This window comes from Pongo pygmaeus, chromosome 19, assembly GCF_028885625.2.
Source record: "Pongo pygmaeus isolate AG05252 chromosome 19, NHGRI_mPonPyg2-v2.0_pri, whole genome shotgun sequence".
NCBI classification, from domain to species: Eukaryota; Metazoa; Chordata; class Mammalia; order Primates; family Hominidae; genus Pongo; species Pongo pygmaeus.
In genome coordinates, this window is record NC_072392.2 from 2,058,034 (window position 1) to 2,076,234 (window position 18,201).

General features: G+C 44.7%; 1 protein-coding gene across 4 annotated transcripts in view; it reads right to left on the reverse strand.

The window, feature by feature from the left end:
• SMG6 (SMG6 nonsense mediated mRNA decay factor) overlaps positions 1-18,201 on the reverse strand; it is a 247,592-nt gene that overhangs the window by 207,730 nt on the left and 21,661 nt on the right. Inside the window, exon 1 of one of the 4 annotated variants that reach the window (XM_054459775.2) lies at positions 2,014-2,031. The exons of 2 other annotated variants lie outside the window; for them this stretch is intronic. The gene's annotated coding sequence lies outside the window, so the exon portion shown is untranslated. Of the gene's footprint in view, positions 1-102; positions 122-2,013; positions 2,032-18,201 lie in introns of those variants that run through there. One more of the 4 variants, XM_063655727.1, reaches the window with a different exon arrangement.

An 18,201-nucleotide genomic window follows, 5' to 3' on the forward strand; every position in this document is an offset into this window, starting at 1 on the left:
GATACAGCTCCCCGAGAGAACAGTCAGAAACAAAAACCAATATAGGAAGTTGGTGAGAAAGGCAACACGGGAAAAACATAAAGGGTAGTGCAGTCTTCTTACCCCACATAACAGGCAGTGTGTTACTATATAAAGTGAGCTGCTCCACAGTAACATCACCTCACTACTCCTTCCTATAGCAGCTGCGGAATGAACAAGGATCCAATGTACAGGTCTCATTCTTATTTGGAAGGCTCTTCACAGACCACAAGCTGGATCCTAAGGGAAGATTTATAGTACCCCCTCACGTACATTCCAGTTGGCTGGAACTCAGCAGCTGATTGCTCCCTTGTCTAACTTGGTAAGGAGCCAAAGGAGGACTTTTCTCAGTCAACTCTCCCAAGCTGGAAAATTCTCTAATGCCAGAGTTCTGGCTTAAGTCGGGATATCAGGTTATTCATGAGATGCCAAAACTACATCTTTACATTGGCTTTGAACAAGTCCCTCAAGTACATCATACAGATTCCCACAGACCTCAAAATCATCTGGATATTAAGGCCAAAGATGGCTACTCCATCTCTCACATAGAGAGGAATGTGCTTTTCACAACACCAGCAACATCAAAACAAACCTTTCATAAATCACAGATCAATCTCAACTCTTAAAATAGGTGTCAAGCAACAAACGCAACATTAAATGACTTCCTAGGCTGGACACAGTGACTCACAGCTATAATCTCAGCACTTTGGGAGGCTGAGGTGGGCGGATCGCTTGAGCCCAGGAATTTGAGACCAGCCTGACCGACATGGTGAAACCCCGTCTCTACTGAAAATACAAAAATTAGCTGGGCATGGTGGCGTGTGCCTATAGTCCCAGCTACTCAGGAGGCTGGGATGGGAGGATTGCTTGAGCCCAGGAGGCGAAGGTTGCAGTGAGCCGAGATCATGCCACTGCATTCCAGCCTGTGTGACAGAGCGAAACCCCGTCTCAAAAAAAAAAAAAAAAAAAAATTTTTTTCCTTAAAATCTTGTATTCTACCCTACTGAAAACTCTCCCTATTCCACTAGCTACTCAAATTCTCTCTCACTACTGTTAATCCCTGGGCCATCAAGATCCAAATCCCAAGTCAGGTTCTCTGAGAGGAAATGAAGGAGTAAACCGTTAACAAAGTGTTTTTGACCTTGTCAAGCTTCAAAAGTAATGGTTCTCAACCAGAATATTACCACCCATCCCAGGAAATGTTTGGAAGTATGTGTGGGCCATTACTGGCATCTAACGAGCAGAGCCAGGAATGCTAAACATCCTGCAAGGTCAGACCTGCATAACGAAGAACTGTCGGCCGGGCGCAGTGGCTCAAGTCTGTAATCCCAGCACTTTGGGAGGCTGACCACCTGAGGTCAGGAGTTCGAGACCAGACTGGCCAACATGGTGAAACACCATCTCTTCTAAAAATAAAAAAATTAGCAAGGGGTGGTGACAGGAGCCTGTAGTCCCAGCTACTGGGGAGGCTGAGGCAGGAGAATCGCTTGAACCCGGGAGGCAGAGGTTGCAGTGAGCTGAGATTGTGCCACTGCACTCCAGCCTGGACAACAGAGCAAGACTGCCTCTCCAAAAAAAGAAAAAAAACTGTCTGCTCAAAAGGCGATAACATTCTCATTAACAATCAATTTCCTAACAGAAGAACCTTATCATTAACTGCATTCACCTCTCCCAGCTTTTAGAGCAGTGGTAAATTTTTTCTGTAAATGGTCACAGAAAATAGTTTAGGCTTTGTGAACCACATACGTGTCCGTCTCGTGTTGCTCTTTTTAAACAACTCCTGATGTAAGAATGTAAAAACTATTCTTAGCTCATAGGCCACTGGCAATATTTTGCCCATCCCTGTTCTAGGGTATTATCTGAATCATTAGTCTTTTTATATTAATTTAGAGATGCTGGTTAAAATAAAATGTGATGGAGTGTGCTATAAACAACACCAGTAATGCATATGACAATCTTAAAGAATGAAATATGAGCTTCAGAACTTAGTCTTACCACCTAAGAATTGGTGCATGTGTTGGGCTTCTAATCACCTCTCATTCTCTTCCCCTGTGCATTTCAGGTGCTTTAGGTTTTCTTCTGAATGTTCATTTTCAAACACTTTACCCGGAAGAGCACAGAAATGCCTTTCCCCCCTCTTCAGGATCTAGTACTTTCTGTTCACCATGCGTGCCACTCAAAGTCTTTTTACAATTATTGCTGTTAACATCTTCTAAAATGTCTTAACCAAACCAAGGCCTGGAAATTCTGACGGGTATCTGGGTCCTGACTTTCCGGATGGTAACTAAAGGTCACGTGGGGTGGAAAGTGGCCTGTGGGTAACACAGAATATACACACGCACGCAACAGGATATGCTGGTAATCCGGCTTCCTGAGACCTGGTGAGTTTTGAGAGTTCTCATCAACACTCTCGGGGAGGATGAAAAACCTTAAGCTGGGAAATGGTAGATTTTAAGCAAGTGCCCATTGTTAGAATTAGATTTCTGTCTACAGCAGAATAGGAAGGTACACCATTTACTCCTCTATATTTGCCTAAAAACACAATACACAAAAAATAAACAAAGTGACTACTGAGAGAGGTTTCTTCAGTGTGGAAGCTGGCGTTTGCAGCATGGCTTATGTCACGTCTCAACCCCAGAAAGATGAAGAGTGTGGTTTTGGTGTTTAACCAGCCTCAACAGCACCCTGGCACTCTGTTTCTTCCCCCAGAGAACTCTGCTCTGTTAGAGGAAAGAAACCAACCTCACATATTGAAACAAAACGGATAGGATAAAAATAAAGCCCTGAAGTGGTTTGGTGACCGAGGTCATCTGGGGCATTAAGGGTTTATAGGTAGGGCTGATGTACTTTGAGAAACTTGCACTCACTACCAACCACAAAGACATTAGCCTTACAGTCCAGCAGTGATCTGGACAAAGCAGCCCCAATCCTTGCCTACTAGGGGCTGCTCCTTGCAACACACCTCACATTATCAACAACTGAAAAACCAGGTTCTGGTTCTGACCTTCTTTGAGGGTAATCTCACTAAGCTGTTCCTTATGGCCTAAGAAAAAGAAAACCAATCTGCTTCTTCCCGCAGAAAGAGGCTCTAATGAATTGCTGTCATCACATGCTGCCAAACTGCAGTTCACACACTTTCCAAAGAGCTTCCAGAGTGAAGAGTACAGCCTGAGGTACATACTGCAAACTACTTTACAAAAGCATAGGACTAATTAAAGACATGAAGTCAACTCACAAAAACCCTAAAACATTTTCTGATGCCCACCTTACAGATACGGAATCTTTTTCTTTTGAGGCAGGGTCTCACTCTGTAACCCAGGCTGGAGTGAAGTGGAGCAACCTTCACTGCGGCCTCAACCTTCCACACCAGAGTACTCTCCCACCTCAGGCTCCCGAGTAACTAGGACCACCCACCACACCTGGCTAATTTTTTTTTTTTTTAGTAGAGACAGGGTATCCCTATGTTGTCGAGGCTAGTCATGAACTGCTGGATTCAAGCAATCCTCCTGCCTCAGCCTCCCAAAGTGCTGGGATTATACAGGCGTAAGTCACTGTTCGCAGCAAGATATGGAGTCTTTATATCCATGAGGCCAAAAATTAAGCTGGCTTTCTCTGTCATGATAATTATGAGACAATGAAATAACTGGGTTATCACAGATAAAGCACTTACCTACTAGTGCAGAAACTCAACTATTCTTTATCATTATAGATTAAATCAATGCTTGTGCTATCCAGAGAAAACCAGGCCAAAAGCTTTCTTTTTTAATGTATTTACTTATTTATGTATTTTTTATTATTTTTATTATTATTTTTTTTGAGACAGAGTCTCGCTCTGTTGCCCAGGCTGGAGTGCAGTGGCGCGATCTCGGCTCACTGTAAGCTCCGCCTCACGGGTTCAAACCATTCTCCTACCTCAACCTCCCGAGTGGCTGGGACTACAGGCGCCCGCCACCACGCCCGGCTAATTTTTTGTATTTTTAGTAGAGACAGGGTTTCACCGTGTTAGCCAGGGTGGTCTCGATCTCCTGACCTTGTGATCCGCCTGCCTCGGCCTCCCAAAGTGCTGGGATTACAGGCGTGAGCCACCGCACCCAGCCTTATTTATGTATTTTTTAAGTGAAATATTTTTATTATTATTAGAGATGACATCTCATTATGTTGCCTAGGCTGGTCTCCAACTCCTGGGTTCATGCAATTTCCCACCTCAGCCTCCCAAAATGCTGGGATTATAGGCATGTGCTACTGTGCCCGGTCTAAAAGCTTTTTCTAAGCTTCATAATGGGTACTGGCTCTCAGACTACAAACCTAAAGCCTCATGATACAACTCTAGGAATTAGAACTCATTCCAACAGAAAGCAAGTCACCTTGCCTAAGGAAACCTTATAAAACCATGCTCTGATCTATAATTGTTTTGCGGAGACGGTGGAGGAATTAGATGTGTACCACTCACACATGGCAGCTTTCACAGTAGCAGCAGCTCAGATGCACAAACTATGCAAGGGGCACTGAAAAGACAAGCGATGAGTCTAAAGAAAATACTGGGTGGGAAGCAGTGACTCACGCCTGTAATCCCAACACTTTGGGAGGCCGAAGTGGGCAGATCACTAGAGGTCAGGAGTTTGAAACCAGCCTGGCCAACATGGTGAAACCCCATTGCTACTTAAAAAAATACAAAAATTAGGCCAGGAGCGGTGGCTCACGCCTGTAATCCCAGCACTTCAGGAGGCCGAGGTGGGCGGATCACGAGGTCAGGAGATCGAGACCATCCTGGCTAACACAGTGAAACCCCGTCTCTAATAAAAATACAAAAAAATTAGCCGGGCATGGTGGCGGGCACCTGTAGTCCCAGCTACTCGGGAGGCTGAGGCAGGAGAATGGCGTGAACCCGGGAGACAGACCTCACAGTGAGCCGAGATCACGCCACTGCACTCCAGCCTGGGCGACAGAGTTAGACTTCATCTCAAAAAAAAAAAAAAAGACCGGGCACAGTGGCTCACGCCTGTAATCCCAGCACTTTGGGAGGCCGAGGCGGGCAGATCACGAGGTAAGGAGATCGAGACCATCCTGGCTAACATGGTGAAACCCTGTCTCCACTAAAAATACAAAAAATTAGCCAGGCATGTTGGCAGGTGCCTGTAGTCCCAGCTACTCATAGTCCCAGCTACCTGAGAGGCTGAGGCAGGAGAATGGTGTAAACCCGGGAGGCGGAGCTTGCAGTGAGCCGAGATCGTGGCACTGCACTCCAGCCTGGGCAACAGAGCCAGACTCTATCTCAAAAAAAAAAAAAGTTAGCCGGGTGTAGTGGTAGGTGCCTGTAATCCCAGCTACTTGGCAGGCTGAGGCATGAGAATCACTTGAACCTGGGAGGCGAAGGTTGCAATGAGCCAAGATCGTGCCACTGCACTCCAGCCCAGGGTGACAGCATGAGACTCTGTCCCAAAAAAAAGAAAAAAGAAAAAAAAAAAGACAGAAAAGAAAATGCCACCTACATAACACACTTTCAAAACAAAAAAACTATACATTTAAAAAAAAAAAAAAAAAGCCCTCAAGCAAATACAACAAGTTGAGCATGTGGTGAAAGTTCTGTGCTACAGGAAAACCTGGCCTGGGTTTTCCACAGGAAAGCTATGCTCCCTTGCTAACCAACTTTCACTTTGCTGGTCTACTGATTAAATGCAAAAAGAAAATATACTATCCAACTTTGTGTAGCCACATATTCCAATTCAGAAAGAAAACTGTCATTCTCAACTTATAATACAGCCTCTAAGAAAATCACAAGAGATTTGGGTAGAGGCAGCATGCAAAATTCCAAGCAGAAACTATGAGTTCCAGCCCTAGGGAAACAAGGTTATCATTGTTATCATCTTACAGATAGAAAACTAAAGATCAGCCAGGTTACAGAACATGCCCAAAGTCTCGCAGCTAATATCTGACAAAAGTAGGACTTCAGGCCAGGCGTGGTGGCTCACGCCTGTAATCCCAGTGCTTTGGGAGGTCGAGGCAAGAGGATGGCTTGAGCCCAGGAGTTTGAGACTGCAGTGAGCTATGATGGTGCCCCTATACTCCAGCCTGGGCGACAGAGTGAGACTCTGTCTCAAAATGAAAAAAACAAAAAAACTAGCACTTGAACTCAGGACTTTCCAAAGCTCTGCACTATCCTGGCTCTGACATACAAATACTAGACAAAATTATGAAGGCTGTCAGCCAGCCTCTAGAGAGATACAATGGATTTGAGGGCAATTACTCAGAGAAGGATCTCCGAAGTCCAGTGGTAATAGGGAAAAAAAAAAAAGGTGAATATAACAGTGTGTATAATATGCCACTGATAATGCAAGAGAAGAAAGATAATCACATATACACCTACATAATATATGACCTATTGAAAATAGTTCTTTAGAGTCCAGGTGTAGTGGCTCATGCTTGTAATCCTAGCACTTTGGGAGGCTGAGGTGGGAGGATCACTTGAGCTCAGTTTGAGGCCACTCTGAGCAACACGGCAAGACCCTTTCTCTACTAAAAATAAAAAACATTGGCCAGGCATGGTGGCACATGCCTGTAGTCCCAGCTACTCGGGAGGCTGAGGCAGGAAGACCACTTGAGCCTGGGAGATGGAGCCTTCAGTGAGCTATGATCATGCTGCTGCACTCCAGCCTGCACAACAGAGAGGAACCATGTCTCAAGGAAAAAAAAAAAAATTCTTCAATTAAAATACTTTAAAAGGCAATCACTCCTCTGTGTGATCTCTTTCAACCTCTATTCCCACTAACTTAGAAACCAACTCCAGCATTACAGCCTAGGCACTTTTCCAACTACACCTCAGCCTTTGAAACAAGGTCATCAACTTTCCAGGCCCAGGGGGTGTCAAATTAATGCCTCACGCCCCAAGGTGTCACTAGTTCAAGATGCTTCCTTACAAAATGGGCATTTTCAGACTCAATCTTTCAAAACAATAATTGGTCTATCAGATGCCTAACATTTCTTGAACTCACTCTTCTCTATTCATGTGGCTTGAGAAGTTTCTCTCTACACAGGAGGAAAGGCCTACAGGTGTAACTTTAATTGTGTTACTTTGATAAAACAGAAAAATAAGGCCAGGCGTAGTAGCTCACACCTGTATCCCAGCACTTTAGAAGGTTGAAGCAGGAGGACTGCTTGAGTCCAGGAAATTGTTCTTCTGTTTTTTTGGGGTTTTTTTTGTTTTTTGTTTTGAGACAGTCTCACTCCGCAACCCAGGCTGGAGTGCAGTGGTGCAATCTTGGCTCACTACAACCTCCTCCTCCCAGCATCCCGAGTAGCTGGAATTACAGGCATGCGCCACTATGCCTGGCTAATTTTTGTATTTTTAGTAGAGACGGGGTTTCGCCATGTTGGCCAGGCTAGTCTTGGACTCCTGATCCCAAATAACCTGCCTGCCTCAGACTCCCAAAGTGCTGGGATTACAGGTGTGAGCCACCATGCCCAGCCAAGTCCAGGAGTTTGAGACCAGCCTATACATTTTAAAAAACAGCCAGGCGTGGTGGCTCACGCCTGTAATCCCAGTGCTTTGGGAGGCCGAGGTGGGTGGATCACCTGAGGTCAGGAGTTCAAGACCAGCCTGGCCAACATGGTGAAACCCCATCTCTCCTAAAAACTACAAAAATTAGCTGGGCATGATGGCGGGTGCCTGTAGTCCCAGCTACTCAGGAGGCTGAGGCGGGAGAATCGCTTGATCCCAGGAGGCAGAGATTGCAGTGAGCCGAGATCATACCATTGCACTCCAGCCTAGGCAACAGAGAAAGACTCCGTCCCAAAAAAAATAAAAATAAAAAGCTGTAAATTTTTTTTAATTAAGAAGAAAAGAAAAAAGGCTTTGCCCTACTTAACCCAAACCACTGGCAATTTCCTCCAACTACCAAGACACAGAGAGACACTAGTATGTTTGAGTTCAAAATGCCTAAGTGCATTGTCTAAAAGAATAGCCCTTCAACTTTTTAAGTCAGCAAACTGTGGGGTAAAAGATTCAGTCAACCTCCACCCTACCAAATTTAATGGATGGAATAGTGCTGCTTTTGCTCAATTAACAATGCAGACATGACAAGTAAACAATGAGAAATTCCAGAAACAAATTATTATTTCCAGAATCCTAAGGTATCTTATGGGAGATCAGCCCCCTGACTACCTCCCAAGTGCACACCATGGCACCAAACTAGAATGTGGCTCTGGCAGAAGGCTCAGCCTCCTCTCTACCCTCCAACTTTCTCACATTGGCCTCCAAATTACCACAGATTTAGGTGCCCTGTGAGCCCTCTGCTGTTTCACATCTTCTCTGTCTTTGCTCATGCTATTACTTCTATTTGGAACACTCTCTTCCCACTCTGCCCAGTTAACTTTCCAGGAAGCCTTCTGAATTCACTTTCCTCTCTCCTCATCCCAACCCACGCCTCTGCCAGGGCTGGATGAAGAGCCTCTCTCTGTGCTTCCACATTACCCAATACATACCTCCCTCCTGGCACTCACCACAATACAATCAATCCTCATTATTCATGGATTTTGCATTGTGAATTCACTTACTCGCTAAAACTTACTTGTAACCCCAAAATCACTACTCATGATGCTTTCACAGTCATTCCTAGGCATGCACAGAGCAGCACAAAATTTGACTCACCTGACGTGCATGTTCCTAGCTAACTAAGGTCAGAAAAAGCAACTCTCTGTCTTCGTATTTCAGGTCATACTTAGAAGCGTCCTTGGCCGGGCGCGGTGGCTCACACCTGTAATCCCAGCACTTTGGGAGGCCGAGGCGGGTGGATCACGAGGTCAAGAAATCGAGACCATCCTGGCTAACACAGTGAAACCCCATCTCTACTAAAAATACTAAAAATTAGCCGGGTGTGGTGGTGGGCTCCTGTAGTCCCAGCTACTCGGGAGGCTGAGGCAGGAGAATGGCGTGAACCCGGGAGGCGGAGGAGTTGAGTTCACGCCACTGCACTCCAGCCTGGGGGACAGAGCGAAACTCTGTCTCAAAAAAAAAAAAAAAGTGTCCTTTTCATGGTGTATTTAGCATCACATTTCTGAGATTTTTGTTGGTGATTTTGTTGTCTCACGTGGCCCCCATGCCACTGTGCTTGGGGAGTGTGCCGAAGTGTGTGACTCCCTAAGTGCAAGAAGGCTGTGATGTGTTTTACAGGGAAAATGTGTATTAGATAAGCCTCATTCAGCTATGAGTTACAGTGCTGTTAGGCAGTGAGCTCTTTGTTAATGAATCAATAATATGTATTAAATAAGGTGTCTTTAAACAGAAACCCACATAAAACAAGGTTATATAACTGGTCGGGCATGGTGGCTCACGCCTGTAATCCCAGCAATTTGGGAGGCTGAGGTGGGCGGATCACTTGAGGTCAGGAGTTCACGACCTGCCTGGACAACACAGAGACACCCTGGCTCTACTAAAAATATAAAAATTAGCCAGGCGTGGGTGAGGTCGGTGGCTCATGCCTGTAATCCCAGCACTTTGGGAGGCCAAGGCGGGTGGATCATGAGGTCAGGAGTTTGAGGCCAGCCTGGCCAAAACACACAAATTAGCCAGGCATGGTGGCGGGTGCCTGTAGTCCCAGCTACACGGGAGGCTGAGGCAGGAGAATCGTTTGAACCAGGGAGGCGGAAGTTGCAGCGAGCAGAGATCGCGCCATTGCACTCCAGCCCGGGCAACAGTGTGAGACTTTGTCTCAAAAATAAATAAATAAATAAATAAATAAATATTAGCCAGGCGCACGCCTATAATCCCAGCCACTGAGGAGGCTAAGGCACAAGAATCGCTTGAGCCCGGGAGGCGGAGGTTGCAGTGAGCAGAGATCGCGCCACTGCATTCCACCCTGGGCAAGAGTGAGACTCTGTCTCAAAAAAAAAAAACCCAAAAAAGCAAGGTTATATATTGATCAGTTGATTAAAATGTTGTGACCAGAGGCTTGAAGGAATATAATTCTGTATTTCCCTTAGGAGCAACGATCCAGTATTCACTAATTCAGTGTTTGTGGTGAATTTGTTGAATTTATAGAACATAACCACCACAAATAACAAGAATCAGCTGTATACTGTATTCTATTTATGTAACCATTTCTTCCACTAGAACAGAAGTTGGCAAACTAGGCCCACAGGCCAAATTCAATCCGCCACCTGTCTTTGTAAATAAAGTTTTAATGGAATACAGTCATGCTCATTCATTTACATATTGTCCATGGCTACTTTGGTGGTACAACAGTAAAGGTGAGTGGTGGCAACAAAGAACACATGGCCTATAAAGTAATTTACTATCTGGCCTTTCATAGAAAAAGTTTGCTGACATATACACTAGACTACACAATCAGAGAAAGTAACAATAGTGTATTCATCTTTACAATCCTAGCACAAAACTGGCACAACAGAACAGGTAAACTTTAGTCTGCTTAAGCACTGAGCCCAGAACACGGTCTTCTACTCCAAAAACTCAGGGGCAACTGCATTAAATTCTCCAGACCTGAACAAGTCCTGAAAAAAGACATTACGCAAAGCAATAAAACAGATCATGACATGAAGAAGAGCAAAAGGAGAGACCAAGGCAAACAAAATCATTTGTTGGGTGAAATAAGATAGAGAAAAAGGAAAACAGACAGACACGTATTACATTCTATTTGGATAACAGAGATTAGGAGCTTCTATGGTAAAGTCCAGACTGAACCACAAAACATTCAAAGAGGCCAAGGAGAAGGAAGGTTTGACAAGAGCTTGGCCAAATATACAATGGCATTTCTCTTGTCTAAAGACATTATTTGCTACAATCAGCACCAAGCATGTTGCAGAAACAGTCACAGTGGGTTGGAGAAAATGCTGGCAATGGTCAACCAAATCATTCCAGGGCAGGAGGACTCACTCAAGTTTCAGAGACAAGCACCTATTGGCCACATGCAGTGGCTCAGACCTGTATTCCTAACACTTTGGAAGGCTGAGGTGGGAGGACTGCTTGAGCCTAGGAGTTTGAGACCATCCCAGGCAACATAGCAAGACCTTGTCTCCACATATTTAGCTAAGCATAATGGATGGAATAGGCATAAAAAAGCATGGGCAAAAAAAAAAAAAAAAAATAGGCACGAGCATAAAAAAGGTAGAAACCTAATTATGTAGGTTCCTATCTTTTTAATTATGTCACTGAGGAAGTGTTTTAAGGGTTGTGCTCCTTCCTACATATATAAAGCATACGAGCCGGGCGTGGTGGCTGACGCCTGTAATCCCAGCACTTTGGCAGGCCAAGGTGGGTGGATCACTTGAAGTCAGGAGTTCAATACCAGCCTGGCCAACATGGTGAAACCCCATCTCTACTAAAAATACAAAAATCAGCTGGGCATGGTGGTGCGTGCCTGTAATCCCAGTCACTCAGGAGGCTGAGGCTGGAAGATCACTTGAACTCAGGAGGTGGCGGCTGCAGTGAGCTGAGATCATGCCACTGCACTCCAGCCTGGGAGACAGAGCGAGACTCTGTCACAAAACAAAACAAAATGAAAAAAAGTCTATCAGTCTATCATCTATCAACCACTCCCAATCCTATATGCTTTCTTCCCCAGCAGACAGACATGTATTACATTCTATTCAAGATGCTGATAATAAAACAATCAGATCTAAAAAATCCTCAGCAGTTCTATCAGAGACCCTTGCTTTTCAGTGTGAAAATGATTTCTGATGCTGTAATTTAATATCCGTAATTAACTCCCTGACTGTCAGCAACAACCCATTTGACAAGCAGTACCCCGTTTCTAAAGGGAGATGAAGAACAGCAGAAGATATAGCCACTAAATAACAAATGCCCAGAACCCTGGCAACACAGATTTGGAGGGGCCTGGCTGGCAGGTGGAAGAGTTGAAATGTGAATCTCAATAGGATGCTACTTGCAGTTGAGGCTGGCAATCCCTCCCCAGGCTGGATGTTCAACCCAAACCACATCTCAAGACTAAAAACCAACAACCCACAAGCTAACCTCCTGCAACCATTCAGAGAGAGAAAGATCCAAAGCAAATGCTTGGCAGAGAACAGACTAGTTGGGATGTTACCACTGTTACTGACAACCACCTGAAGCCAAACTTTCTGTTTACTCATGTATCTAAATTTAAGCAGTCTGTGCTAGAAATTCTCTAGGAGTTATCAAAGGAACAATTCCAATTAAGGCTAATCACCCAGTTCTGGTACAATGTTCATTTTGAAAATGAGAATTTGTTTCATTGCCATAAATACATAAATGAACAATTTGGGCATAACACAAACTTTGCCTTTGCTTATGTGTGATTTTGTTTACAAGAAACACCAGGTAACACAAAGAACTGCATCCAGTTGAATCAAGCTGCACAGGAATACACAAAACATACACATGCACACACCCCAAACATCTACAGCTACCCCAGTTCACCACATGATCATGTTAGGATCCAGGCCTATCCACATCTGCTGTTACAACTGTCCAGCAAATGTTTTTTTGTTTTCGTTTTTGAGTTTTGCTCTTGTTGCCCAGGCTGGAGTGCAATGGTGCAATCTTGGCTCACTACAACTTCCATTTTCCAGGTTCAAGTGATTCTCCCGCCTCGGCCTCCAGAGTAGCTGGGATTACAGGCATACGTCATCACACCCAGCTTATTTTTTGTGTTTTTAGTAGAGACAGGGTTTCACTATGTTGGTCAGGCTTGTCTCGAACTTCCAACCTCAGGTGATCCACCCACCTCGGTCTCCCAACGTGCTGGGATTACAGGCGTAAACCACTGCACCTGGCCTCTGTCCATCAAATCTTAAGTAAACCTCCTTCTACCACTTCACAATAACTCACAAGCCATAACCCTTCCCAAGTCCACTTCCACATGCCAACTGTATGTCTTTTTGTTTTTTGAGACGGAGTTTCCCTCTTGTCCAGGCTGGAGTGCAATGGCACAATCTTGGCTCACCGCAACATCCACCTCCCAGGTTCAAGCGATTCTCCTGCCTCAGCCTCTTGAGTAGCTGGGATTACAGGCATGCGCCACCACGCCTGGCTAATTTTTTTTTAGTAGAGATGGGGTTTCTCCATGTTAGTCAGGTTGGTCTGGAACTCCCAACCTCAAGTGATCCGCCTGCCTCAGCCTCCTAAAGTGTTGGGATTACAGGCATGAGCCACTGCGCCCGGCCTACTTTATGTCTTTTTCAAGGTAAAGTGCTATGTTTAATGTAGTATTTACACATTTATTTATTTATTTATTTTTCATTTTTTTTTGAGACAGAGTCTCGCTGTCGCCCAGGCTGGAGTGCAGTGGCGCGATCTCAGCTCACTGCAAGCTCCACCTCCCAGGTTCACGCCATCCTCCTGCCTCAGCCTCCCGAGTAGCTGGGACTACAGGTGCCTGCCACCATGCCCAGCTAACTTTCTGTATTTTTAGTAGAGACGAGGTTTCACCGTGTTAGCTAGGATGGTCTCGATCTCCTAACCTCGTGATCCGCCCGCCTTGGCCTCCTAAAGGGCTGGGATTACAGGCATAAGCCACCACGCCCAGCCGTATTTACCATTTCACATGTATAAAATTGTACAACAGTTTTAAATCAGGCTCCTATCTTTTTCACTATGTCACTGAGGAAGTTTCTTGAGGGTTGTACTGCTAACTGCATTTTCTGCGCAAGCCCTGTGTGGTTTTTATTGCATGATTTTGCACAGTACAGTAATTTTTAGGAATGTATATATTGCATTATAGCAGGAATAATTTATGTCCAAATAATAATTTTAAAAAGTAAGTTGCAGACTGTTATACATAGTACTATCCCCCTTTTTGTTAAAAAATGTATTTCAGCCAGGCTTGGTGGCTCACACCTATAATCCAAACATTTTGTGAGGCAAAGGTGGGAGGATTGCTTGAGCCTAAAAGTTTGAGACCAGCCTGAGCAACGTAAGGAAATCTCATCTCTACAAAACATTTTTTAAAAATTAGCCAGGCATGGTGGCGCATGCTTGCAGTCCCAGCTACTCAGAAGACTAAGGCAGGAGGATCACTTGAGCCCAGGAAATAGAGGCTCCAGTGGGCCGTGACCATGCCACCGCACCCCAGCCTGAGAAACAGAGGGAGATCCTGTCTCTCAAAAAAAATTTTATAATGCATTTCATGTTTTTACAGGTATGTGCATACACGTATAAACTTATAAATGCTTAGAAAAAGGTCTGGAAGGACATCAATCAGTTAACAGTGATGTCTCTGAAGGAAAGAATACAAGTGACTGCCACTTTAAACTATATATACTTTTTTTTTTTTTTGAGACAAAGTCTCCCTCTGTCGCCCAGGCTGGAGTGCAATGGTGCGATCTTGGCTCACTGCAACCTCCGCCTCCCGGGTTCAAGCGATTCTCTTGCCTCAGCCTCCCAAGTAGCTGGGATTACAGGCAGACACCACTAGGCCTGGGTAATTTTTTTGTATTTTTAGTACAGATGGGGTTTCACCATGTTGGCCAGGCTGGTCTCGAACTCCTGACCTCAGGTGATTGGCCCGCTTCGGCCTCCCAAAGTGCTGGCATTACAGGCATGAGCCACCGCACCCAGCCTAAACTATATATACATTTCTGTTTAATTTTGAGACAACGAATTGTTATTAGTTACGCAACTTGAAAAGTTCCTTTTAAAACAAAATAAATTTGTTCCAGTACTGGAAGTATTGGAAAGAGTGATTATAGAAATCCAATTATATCATCCCTCTGCTTAAAATCCTTAGTACCTAAATGACTAATGTTTGACGTGATGGATATTCTAAATACCCTGATTTGATCATTACACATTCTATGCATGTATAAAAATATCACATGTAGCCCATAAATATGTACAATTATTATATATCAATTTTTAAACATGACCAACACAACTCCAAAAAAATTAAAAGCCCTCAATACCTGACAGCCAAACTTCAAAATATTTATGAAGGACCTGGCCCCTGCTACCTTCTCTAGCCTCATCCCTCGCTGCTTTTCCCCTCATTCGTGTATCAAATAAGATTTATTTAGAACCTTCCATATGCAGGCACTGGGGACAAAGAAGTGAACACACTAGATATGACTCTACTCTCACAGAGCCTTCAATCTAGCAAGGGAAAGATCTGCACAAAACTACACTTAAAAGCACTTAAACCAGAAATGTGGTATTACAAAGGCGAAATGGCCAGTCTCAGGGATCAGGAAATGCTTCCTTGAAAACGTGACATTTAGGCTGAGACCTGAAGGGCAAGAAAGAAAGTGACTGATAAAGGCAGAAATACCAGTGAGAGGTAAGTGCGTTGCGGGCAGAGATGTACAACAGCCAGGAGCCAGAAAAGAGCTTGGATCCTTCAAGGAAGAAGCCAGTGTGGCTGGAACACAGTAACAAAGGAAGAAAAGTATGAAAAGTGTAAGATTTGAAGTAGCAGGAGCCAGATCATGAGGGACCCAGTGGACTATGTCGAGGATTTTAGACCTGATTGTAAGAGCAAACAGAAATAAGTAAACACTTTCAAGAAGGGAGTGGCATGATCAGAAATGGGTATTTGGAAGTTCATTCATTTGGGTTACTGTCTAACATGAAAGGCCAGAAGAGGACCAGGAATAAATCTGAAAAGACCATTACGGACTTCTTTCCATAGTATATGGATTACTGAAATGGTGATAGCTTGAACTACGATGGCAGCAATGGAGAAAGGAGAGAAGTAGATGGCTTCAAGTTACAATTAGGAGGTGGATTCAACAGTAGCCACCTCCTAATACCAGGTGGTACTGATTGGATGTGGGGACAGAGGAAAGGAACATGTCAAGCATGACTCAAGTCGCTCACAGGAGAACTTCTCACACTCTAGACTCCAGCCATACTGAACTACTCGCAGTTCCTGAAGCCTCCATGCCTCATCCACATTTTCATGCCTCCACGTAGAAATGTCTTTACGTCATCTTTAAGCTGCAAAACGCGGCCTCGCCCCAGCCTTCCCTAACCATGACTGGATTAGGTGTTCCAACTGCGTGCTCCCGCGGCCTCTCACGCTTGCCTTTACCACAGTACTTACCACACGGAACTATAATGACACACCTATGTCTTCCTCACATGACCAAGTACTCTTTGAGGTTAAAAATCATTTTTGGTTAATTTCTCTATCCTCAATGCTCACTTCTTATCAATGTGTGTGTTCCAAGGAACAGAGAAAGCAAGCTAAGCTCTTGGGACCTACTGTGAGAGAAAAAAAAGAATATAGGAAGCTAACTTGGGCCTGAGAAAGCAGGTAAAAATGGCAGTGTGGTTTCCTGGCTAGATAAATGAAAAGTTATGAAACTGCAGATTTCTTCTTTTTTTTTGAGACAAAGTCTGGCTTCTTTGCCCAGGCTGGAGTGCAGTGGCACGATCTCGGCTCACTGCAACCTCCGCCTCCCGGGTTCAAGCAACTCTCCTGCCTCAGCCTCCCGAGTAGCTGGGATTACAGAAGTGCGCTGCCACGCCCACCTAATTTTTTTGTATTTTTAGTAGAGACAGGGTTTCACCATGTTGGCCAGGCTGGTCTCGAAGTCCTGACCTCAAGTGATCTGCTCGCCTCAGCCTCCTAAAGTGCTGGGATTACAGGCATGAGCCACCGCGTCAGGCCAGAAACTGCAGATTTCTTCAAGGGCTGGTAGCCTAAAACGAAAAGCCCAAACTCAAAGATTTGAATTTAAAGAAAATTAAGGGTAATAGTTACCCAAGGGTGATGTACAAACTAAAAATATATAAATAGTTTCATCAATAGTTTAGAAAACAAATTACCACGTTGTAGTCTACCTACAAGAATTTAAAGTTTTTACCAAAAATATATTCATCTATTATTTGTCTAATTAGAAATAAAATGGGACAGACATGATACACCTCATGCCTGTAATCCCAGATCTTTGGGAGGCCACGGGAGGACTGCTTGAGGCCAGGAGTCTGAGACCAGCCTAGGCAACAGGGCAAGTCTCCATCTCTACAAGAAACTGGCTGGGTGTGGTGGCACGTGCCTGTTCCCAGCAACTCAGGAGGGTGAGGCAGGAAGGTCACTGGAATTCAGGATTTCGATCGCGTCACTGCACTCCGGCCTGAGCAACAGAGACCGACCCTGTTTTTGATTGTATTCATTTATTTTTTGGAAGGCAGAGTCTCACTCATCAGTCAGGCCGCAGTGCAGTGGTGCAGCCTTGACGCTCTTGGGCTCATTCTTGACTTTTTTGAGACAGGGTCTTGCTCTGGCACCTAGGCTGGATCATAGCTCATGACAGCCTTGAACTCTTGGACTCAAGCAATCCTCCTGCCTCAGACTCCTGAGTAGCTAGGACTAGAGGCCCGCATCACCATGCCCAGCTAATTTTGAAAATTTTTTTGTAGAGACAGAAGCCTCGTTTTGTTGACCAGGCTGGTACTGAATTCCTAGGCTCCAGCGATCCCCCTGCCTTGGCCTCCCAAAGTGCTGGGATTACAGATGGGAGCCACCACACCAGACCTTGACTCTTTCTTCTCCCTGAGCTCCCCACGTTCAACCAAGTCTTTTGGATTCTACTGTAATAATATGACTTGTGTCTGTTCACTTCTTCCCACCTCCAAAGCCATTTCTTGGTTCAAGTCTTTTTCATATCTCACTTGGAACTACCGCAGCACCCTCCTTGTCTCCTATTTCTAGTCTTACTCTTCTCCAAACATTTTACAAAGCGGCCAGGGTTGTATTTCTGAAGAGCAGATGTTATTCCTCTATTTAAAGCATCCAATAGCTCCCTACTATTTTCAGGATAAAGGTCAAATAATTTATCGTATGACCCTTCAACATCTAGCCCCAGCTTACACCACCCACTGGGTGAATTTTACCCTTAAGGCGCAATGAACCTGCCACTGCAGTTTTCCACCTACCGTGCTCTCTCCCCCCCCCCGCCAGCCTCAGCCGTTTGCATATGCTATTTCCTTTGCCTGGGAATCACTTTACCACCTCCCTTTCCTTCTCAAGCTAACTCCTACTTGTTCTTTATACTTTAATTGACCAATGGCTGCTTTGGTCCCATGGCTATGTGCTCTCATATACTGGGTGTGCACCCCAAAAACAAAATTAATTACACTGTTCAGTCTCTTGCGTCCTCCACTAGAATGCACCGAGACAGCAAGAGATCTTGTTCACTGTATGTTTAGCGACTGGCACACTGTCGATAATTACTTACTGAGTCAATGAAGAG